Source organism: Lolium rigidum, chromosome 7 (genome assembly GCF_022539505.1).
Source record: "Lolium rigidum isolate FL_2022 chromosome 7, APGP_CSIRO_Lrig_0.1, whole genome shotgun sequence".
Classification (NCBI taxonomy): domain Eukaryota; kingdom Viridiplantae; phylum Streptophyta; class Magnoliopsida; order Poales; family Poaceae; genus Lolium; species Lolium rigidum.
Window position 1 is genome coordinate 196272406 of NC_061514.1, and position 9114 is coordinate 196281519.

At 43.7% G+C, this 9114-nt stretch overlaps 1 long non-coding RNA gene across 2 annotated transcripts; it reads left to right on the plus strand.

The window, feature by feature from the left end:
- Positions 1–2710: 2710 nt before the first annotated feature.
- On the plus strand, positions 2711–5740 carry LOC124678460. Of its 2 annotated transcripts, none has more exons than XR_006994486.1 (3): positions 2711–3318; positions 3688–3755; positions 4628–5740. It is a non-coding gene; the product is annotated as an uncharacterized LOC124678460 (long non-coding RNA). The 2 variants fall into 2 exon arrangements; XR_006994485.1 differs by having other exon boundaries at positions 2714–3318; positions 3691–3755; positions 4628–5739.
- The last annotated feature ends 3374 nt before the right edge of the window (positions 5741–9114 follow it).

Here is a 9114-nt window from a genome sequence, read left to right on the forward strand (position 1 = left end):
ATAATAGCACATGACGAAATTGAACAAAGTAATACCACAAACTCATAGTTCAAGGCTGGAATGTTCCCTTCATAGTGGAGAGTGACAAGAAGGTGATCGCAAAGCGGCCGGAGGAGATTCCGGCAGGACCCAATTATTCCCAAGTGACGTATTGTCTTTCTCCATTTATTTTTGTATGTCTCTTCGGCTACATCCATCGCAAAATAAATTTTACACATGTATATATAGGTAGTTTAGGTCAAAGCAAAGCGACGGCGGAGAAATCGGCTAGATCAGATGCTCAAGGGGAGAGGGAGCATCTATGGCACAGCTGGGATTTTGGGCGGCTCCATGGGGTCACATGATCGCCTAGTCTAACTTTTGAGGTTCGTCTTAAGTTGTGTGGATCTACCTTGATATAGATGAACCGACATTTCCAACTTGGCCTTTCTGGACTATAGCTCCCTGAAAGCAAATAACATGTATAAACATAATAAACTTCAAAACACATAAATATATTTTCGGCATATTAGTCGCTCAAGATCGATCGTATGGCGTCGTGTCTCCATGAGCCACTCAAGGGCTCCGTAACTAGACATCCTTCCGCATCCCGGAGGAATGAGGATGTTTGTCTATTATTTGAGGTGCCTACACCATGTTTAGCGGGCTTCCACCTATATGCTCGTCGGTCATTCCAAATCTGTTGACCCATATTCCATGCTTCTTTGGTTTTGGTGCAAGCATCTGATTACTCATTGTCTACGAAGATGTCTAAGACGGATGATCTCGCAATAGTTTATACTCATTGCGATTTGGGTGGCAGCCTGGCTCGACTCGGCGTTGGCATCGAAACTATCGATAAATAGGCCACGGGCAGGTTTCTTACAACGTGGGTTATTTATTCAAAGATATTGATTGGCTCAACATTCGTGTGAACCCAGTTTTGCTTCAGCGATGATGTGCATGCCGAAACCGTGTGTGGGGCGACCGTGTGACTAGGTCAGTTGCTTTTCAGCAGTAATTATTGGAAAATGTTGGTGGAAAAACAAAAGGCTTTATTTTGGTGGGGCACTTCAAGTAACAAGTCTTGTTTTCAAGGGTTAAAAACCCTAGGTCTAACATTCATTGGTTATACTTGTTAATGACGAACTTATGGTTGTTTCCTTGTGAAGACATTATCTAGAGGTTGATCAGAATATCTTTAGGAGAAAACTCATAATCCCACTTGGTGGTTAGATTGGATGACAACGAAGCTTATGTATTGTTTTCTTTTTAGAGGGATCGTAGTTGGGGAACCACTTCACGGTCTATAGGTGTTGTGAATGGTGATGGTTGTTTCCAACTGTTGCAAGTGGTTGATTGCTTTGTCATGGCTATGTTTTTTTCTTAACAATTTGGGTGTGTACCACTAATGTTTCGATTAACACTTAATGTTACTAGTAAGCTTGCACGTGCAACGCACGTCTCATACCGTGTCATAAAAAATATTGTGAATCCTATTTCTTTTTTAGCTTGCATATGTCTTCACGTAAAATTCACAATCATATAAGTATTTTATAATTAGTTACACAACTATTTAAAAAATTAAGCAACATTCTCCAAGCCACTCTCCGTCATTCTCCAAGCATTGATTTCTAATATTTTGATCATTCAATTTCGAGTATCGATCACATTTTACGATCTATGGTATCCGTGTCATCTTCATCATTCTCCAAGTATCGAATTCTAAAATTATCATCATTAATTTCCAAGTCCACAAAAATAACAACTACTCCCTTCATACTAAAGGAGAGCGGATAACCCTAATAAACCACTATGAAGAGTGGTTTGTTTGTAAAACGTGCCATATGAATCTATCTAGTGGTAGTCATGGCTAGTTTTCAAATTATGACTGAAATAGGTAGGTAGCAAAATATACGCAGAAGTGTCAGAGAAAATATCTTTCGTGAAATATTTCATGGAATTTAACATTCACTTAAACCATAGGATGGCATGTACGATTCTGAAATTTAAATACATATTAAAAATAATTATTAATTAATATAAATAGTTTTATAAAAACTTTCAAAATCATCAAATAATCATAAATGAACATTTCTTTTTAAACCCTTGTGACAGGCACACGCTCCATTGTTGTACGGGAAGATCGCACGCAGACACAGCTAGTCAGATAAGCTCTATCTCTAAAATAAAATGAAAAGCAAAAGTTAGACAGGCTCGAATGAAGAAAAAAGAGGAGAGATAATGCCCACACTTTGTCACCTACCTCCCCTGCCCCTCACTGGAATGGCGAGTTGCTGCTCTCCCTGCCATTCCTCATTCACCAGCGCCCTCTCTCGATCTCTCCCCCTCCCCTTCGTCCCCACTGTCAGCGTCCTGCCGCTTCTCATCTAATCCGGTCGCGCAAGTGCTAGAGGAGGCGCTCGAGCTGGGCACGCTCGCTGGCGAGCCAGCGCTAGGCATCGTCGGATGCATACGCGGATGCGCTCGAGCTCGGCATGCTCGCGGTTGAGCAATCGCTAGGCGCCGTTGGACGCGGTCGCGGAGGCGTGGGACTGGTCTTCACCGGATCGGGGTCACGGCCATCACACGTCAGAGGGCCCCACATCGCCGGCCTCCAAAAATAGAAGGTCAAATCCTCTTGCAATTCCTCATTCCGAGCTACCGTTCCGTTTGGGCCAGGGTGATCTTTCCGAGATTGATATGAGGATGGGCTTAGTTCGTTATAGTGTGCTGGTTCTATCTCGCTACTGCTGTTTATGTTCTCAAGTGAAATCTCAATTTTCTTGTCCTCAAGTTTCAGTTATGTTTTGCCACCATGGGAACTACTGCTAATTTTTTTCAATATAATTCATGTTTAGCACACCATTTTTGTCAATAAGGCTCGAAAGCAACACAACCAAAATGAGGTTCACTAAATAATGTCATGGAAGCTAGAGCTTCGATGAACTGATATCTAAAGCATTTGCTGCATGTTTTTTAATCGTAGTTGCTCGAGCTTCTGGGAAATTTTAATCAGACTTAGTTTTGTCAACTGGAATCTCATGCTAATTTGTAGGATTACTCTTATTTAGCAGAGAATTGTTTCACTAACAAGGATTGAAGGAAATAGGGCCAAAGGGAGATCGTCTATTATGAGCTTTATACAGCTAAAATGAGTATATTTTGCTTAAATCTTGCATTTCAGTTTGCATAAATTGGTAATTTTCAGACTGGGTTACTCTTCATCCCTGTTTTGCTTTTGCAGCATGGCACCACTAATTCCTCATACACTTTCAGGTATGACACATTAGCATCTCTGCCGGTTAAGAAAGAAATCTCTGCACTGGTGGAGGAAGCGTAAGATTCTATAGACACTTGTACTGATTGTTCTTTGCCCATTAAAACATTTCTCTAGCCCTCTGTGCTTTAGTTTATTTTGTTCTGCATATATGACACAATAAAAGTAGTTAACAATATCAGAATGCATATGACAATAAAAGTAGTTGGTCCTCATTACTGAGGAGGGCTTGGCACAAGCTTTTTTATTCTCACAGGACTCCCGTTGTCTACTTAGGATGTCATCTCTATATAGTGCATACCATTCTCTGTCCTTCTACCTCTTTATTTCTTTAGGATCTGCGTAGGTACATGATACAGTTGATAACCTTTGCCATTAAGTATTTTGACTGATTGGTTCTTGTACCTTTGCCATTTTTATTCATCCAGCAGATTCTAAACTCAATCTGATCACAGACATAACATTTCAAGGAGGGAAGAGAAAGCAGGCAAACCAGGTGAGGAACCATGGATATATAAGTTGGCTTGGGCATACACGATTGTTTGTTAGGTCTGTCACAGGACCAGTAATAAAACATCATTGTCAGAGAATTTCCATAAACAGATTGTCACAGCACCACACTCGCACAAGTGTGATGTAGAGCATATATACTTGCTGAAATAAATTAAACAAGAGGCCCAACAGTATATTACCCGATATTTGGCTGAGTGAACCTGCCCCAGTAATATTGGATTGGGCGACAAGAATAGGTTTGTTTCCTCCTGGTTTTGCTTGCATATGCCATGCTTCATTTCTGTGCAACCAATCGGACTCATTGTCACCGCCCAGTTGAGATGCATAGTGCTGCACATGCGGCCTCATATCTGTAAGTATTTGTAGCTGCGAAATCAGCCTTTCAAATAACATGCCACGTATATGTTGGAAGTATAGAAGACATGACCTTCTTCAGTAGCAATGTTCTGTATCTGTGCGACTCTAGATATTGTGGTGACCTGTGTAGAGCCTGGTATGTTTTCCTCATTGTCAGCGGCGTATGGCTGTTTTTTAAGCTCCCGTAATTCACGTCGGCGTTTTAAGATCTCATCTTTATTATTTGCATACCGCTCCCTATCCCTGTGCCTTTTGACCTCTTTAGAATCTGCATACACATCTCACTTTAGTATGTGACATAATAATGATGAGATTGCATCCCATAATATGAACACATGAACATTGTCAGATTAGATTGTAGAGCATTTTTAGTTGTTTAATTAAATAAAACATGATGCAGACAAATATATTACCAGATAATCTGCTGTGTGAACCTGCCCGTGCAATATTGGACTGAGCGGTAACAACATGTATTTCTCCTCCTGGTTTTGCTTGCAGCTGGCATGCTTCATTTGTATGCAACCAAGCGGACTCATCATCACCGCCGACCTGAGATGCATTCTCCTGAACATGTGGCACCAAACCTGTAAGTAGTTGCACCTAGAAATTCAGCATTTCTAACATGCACATATATGTTGGAAGCATAGAACACATGACCTTCTTTAGTAGCAATGTCATGTATCTGGGTGCCTCCAGATATTCTTGTGGCCTGTGTCTCGCATGGTATGTTTTCATCATTCACAGCGGCGGTTGCTTGTTTTTTAAGGTCCCGTAGTTCACGTTGGCGTTTTAAAATCTCATATTTTTTATTTGCATACCGCTCCCTATCCTCTACCTTTTGACCTCTTTAGAATCCGCATACACATGACAAGTTAGTATGTCAGATAATAACGAATGTCAGATAATAACGATCTTGTTGAACATTGCGCGTTCTGTCAGCTACCTTGACTTTGCCCGTTGGTTATATCTTGGAATGGAGTCCGTGAGGAAGATGCCATACCAAATTTAGGTTCCTCTACCCTGTAAAATTAAGAGGCATTAAAACTGCCTGCCAGCAAATTGCAATAGCATCAATGAATAATTGCGAAATACTGTATTTTTAGCTTTAATTTATATTTGCATATAGGTAACTGATTGACATCATAGTCACCATTACATCTCCACATGGCACTTTCTGCTTATTGATAGAAGCAATGAGTCCCGAGTCCCGAGTATGGTTAACTTTAGTGCGAACATACTCTGTGGTTTTGATCGCCAGGAGTAAGATGAAATGCTGTTAGACATACAACCTCGTTGGTGAGGATTACAACTCTCATAGAATTCTGTTAGCTTTGTGTCCTTTTATATTGTTGTAAATTTATATTTGGCTATATCTAGATTTTAGATAATCACCTAGCCTAATAAAACTTGAGTTGGATGCTTTTTTTATTCTCAGCTTTGAGAAGCAACTGTTCGGTATTATATTTTGATAGGAATTAACATCAAAGAAAGCTACCTGGCATTGTCTAAAGGATTCCAATTGTTGCGCCATTAATTTTTTGTTTAGAATTGGTTAACCAGGGTCATTTCGTTTTTTCCCATCGCTTGCAGCAAGAGGTACTGACTCAATCAGCATCTGTACCTTTTGATGAGGTACTTAACCATATATTCCCAGTACTTGTATGGTGTAACGCTGGTTCTTGCACTTTGTGATCATATCCACATCCTTATAGCATGAGCATGAAACAAATGTATAAAAACTTCAAATTTGTGGGAGATATGAAGCAACCAGGGCCTACCATGAAAAATGTATGTTGGACATTCAAATGTGATTCTAAAACACAATCGTGGTAATATTTCTTAATGTCACCTGGAAATCTAGATTATTGCAAAACCTAAACTCCATATATATTGGTTTAAAAATTGTGAACCTTCCAGGGGTACAATACCTTTTGTTTTATATGATAGTGATCATTTCTTCCAGAGTTCTTTTTCCAAGTTAATTTGAACCCCTTCTCATTAGTATTAGCATAATATATGATACTTGATGCTTCTTGTTTTTGCAGGGCCGATTGTTGAAGAAAGACGTGGAGTTCGTTTGGCATCCGTGGACGGCGTCCTTGATTCCCTTGCGTGGAGGGCGGAGGGCATGCCCGGAAGCGATTGGGCAGCAGTATGACGACGGCGAGAGGACTGTGTCGTGGACTGCGATAGTGCAGCAGGGCGACGACGGCGAGAGGAACGTGAGCAGGGCGACGGCGGTGAGAGGAAGGCGATTTGGAAGAGGAGATATGGACGCTGCTGGGCGACCAGGGCGAGAGGAAGGGGTGGTGGACGTCGAGAACTGCTGCTGGGCGGACGCTGCTGGGCGACCAGGGCGAGAGGAAGGGGTGCTGGACGTCGAGAACTGCTGCTGGGTGGCACGCTAGCGAGGGCGAGAGGACGGCGCGGTGGATGTCGAGAGACGGTTAGTTCAGCACGATCTTGTTTTTTCCTGGATCAATGGATACGGTTGTGATCCGCTGGTCCGTTCCTTCAAAGATGTAAGCTATTTCAGGCGTTAGATATATGCTTTGTAAGGCTGAGATTTGTTGGATGGGACGCTCTCGCTCTTTTAAAGTAGGGGAGATGTTGTTAGAGTAGTTAGTTAATTGGTAACATGTTTATGTTATACTAATTTTATCGAAAAATACTCAAGTTAGGGGTCACTAAAATCTTTGTACTCCAGAACCAAAAAAAAACATGGAGAACATGTCAACAATAACGGAAGAAACTGTCAACCCTGAAACTGAGTATAACGTCCACGGCAGGGGAAGAACAATGTGCCAAACGTTGTCTTTTTTCATGGTATAAGCATCCCTGTCATTCACCAGCTAATGCCGGCATGCCGCCATCAACCTGCAGCTTCTTCCACTTGGAAATCACCACATGAATCCATTGACTAGGTCGCTATCTCTGCCCTATAAATACATTCGAAATGGCACTTATCCTGCAAGCCATACAGCAACAGCCTACGAGTCGATCTGCAACTAACTACGAGAAACAGAGAGGCTGCCATACACACAAGTATCACTATATACCCGATGGCTTCCCGGCTAGTGCTGCTCCTTGCTGCCGCTGCCATTGCCGCCGCCTTCCTCCTAGCCCCGGCCTCGGCCGAGGTTTTAACTGTCGGGGACGCCGCCGGCTGGACTCTCAAATACCCTGCCACCTGGACTGAGGGCAAAACCTTCGTCGTCGGTGACAGCCTAAGTATGTTTTGCGAGCACGCACCTTCGATCCGCAACTCTTAGTTAGAACTCGTACCGGAATGTGCTAACATCTTTGCGTTTGTTTGCAGTGTTCATGTACCCCTCCGACAAGCACAACGTGATGGAAGTGACGGGCGCGGACTTCAAGGCCTGCAACGTGACGGGGAACGCGCTTGGGACCTGGAGCCCGGCAGCGACGCCGTGCCGCTCGACAAGGCCGGGAGGAGGTGGTTCGTCTGCGGCGTGGGCAACCACTGCACCCAGGGCATGAAGCTCCTAGTCGTCACCGCCAACTCCGCCGCACAGGCCCCGGCTGCCCCGCCATCCTCTTCGGCCTCTTTCGTTGACGGAGCGGTTTCACAGGCAATGGCGGCGGCCGGCGCCGTGGCCGCAGCCATGCTCATGCTCTGAATGATCGTTGTTGACAGCTGAGATACGGTCGTCGACATGTTCGTGTCGTGTGATCGATGACCGGTGACCGGCCTCTGCATGCGCCTTCTGTTTCTGGATTGCCATTGTTATGTTATCATCACTCGTAACTGTTTGAGGCTTTGAGCTAGCTAGGCTGGCAAAAAAAATAGTGTTCTTTGAATTAATTTGTACCGCAACAGGCAATTTTTTCAATTCTATTCGATTGAAACATACATTGTTCGGCTACCTCACTTGTGGTTGTGTGCGGCATATGGGATGAGAGGCCGGGGTTTCGACGTCTTTTTCGGAGAAAAAAAGTGCCCGACATATGCTTGTAAATGGTGATGCATAGCGAACATGGATATCTAATGTCATTTTTAACTCTAGTTAGATTTTAATTAATGAGCCAGCTACAAACATGTGCCAATGGTTAGTGCTTGAGTGCGCCGGCAGTTTTGGTTCTCCTCCTGCTCGACCTATCTCATACATATCTTTCTTTTTTTCTGCTGGACATATATGCTTTCAGAAATTTTTATCTCTTCGACCTGCATCGCTGACTTAGTCTTGACGAACCTAATAACAGATTGACATGTTTCAACATAAAAATATTTGTTCATAATTGTCAGATGGTTACCGCTTACTTACCATATTGTACGCTACATTAGTAGGAAAAACGCTACTGATCTGATCGCATGTGAAATTTAGTTACGAGTCACGGGCCCTCAACCGAGCAACTCTAGCAGAACCCTCAAACTATAAACCCCAAATACGCTGATGGAGGACATTCCAAACACTGTTAGCGGGCTGAAAAAACGTTGTGCAGACAAGCGCCGCAAACGTAGTGTTGAATGTAGATGGGCTACAGCCCAATAAGGCAGCTCATGTAGTCTACAATTCCTGAAATCTCAAGGTCCATCACATTGGCAGCTTGGAACAGTCTTGGAGGACAAAGTCTAGTCCCACATTGCTAGTTGGGAGAGAGTTGAAGTGGTATATAAGGGCTGCTGTTCTAATCCTTCCAAGTGAGTGAGAATAGAAGGAGTCCTCGCGCACTCCTTCTCCTCCGCCCGCCCCGCCCCGCCCCGCCCCGCCTCGGCACGTCACGTCACGTCACGTCACGCACGTCGCGTTTCGTGACTCGAGTTCGAGTTCGAGACACACTCAAAGAAGCCTAAATTTTTGCTTGGTGCACCAACTGAGTTGGGTACGTGTCGATCTGCATGTGCATGCTCGCCGCGTGTCCCTGGCTTCCTACGCATGGCAACGTGGTCGGGTCGGCTCTCCTCCCAGGCTATACAAGGAGACAGGTGAGATCTGGAGAATACAGCTCTCAGAACTCTCTAG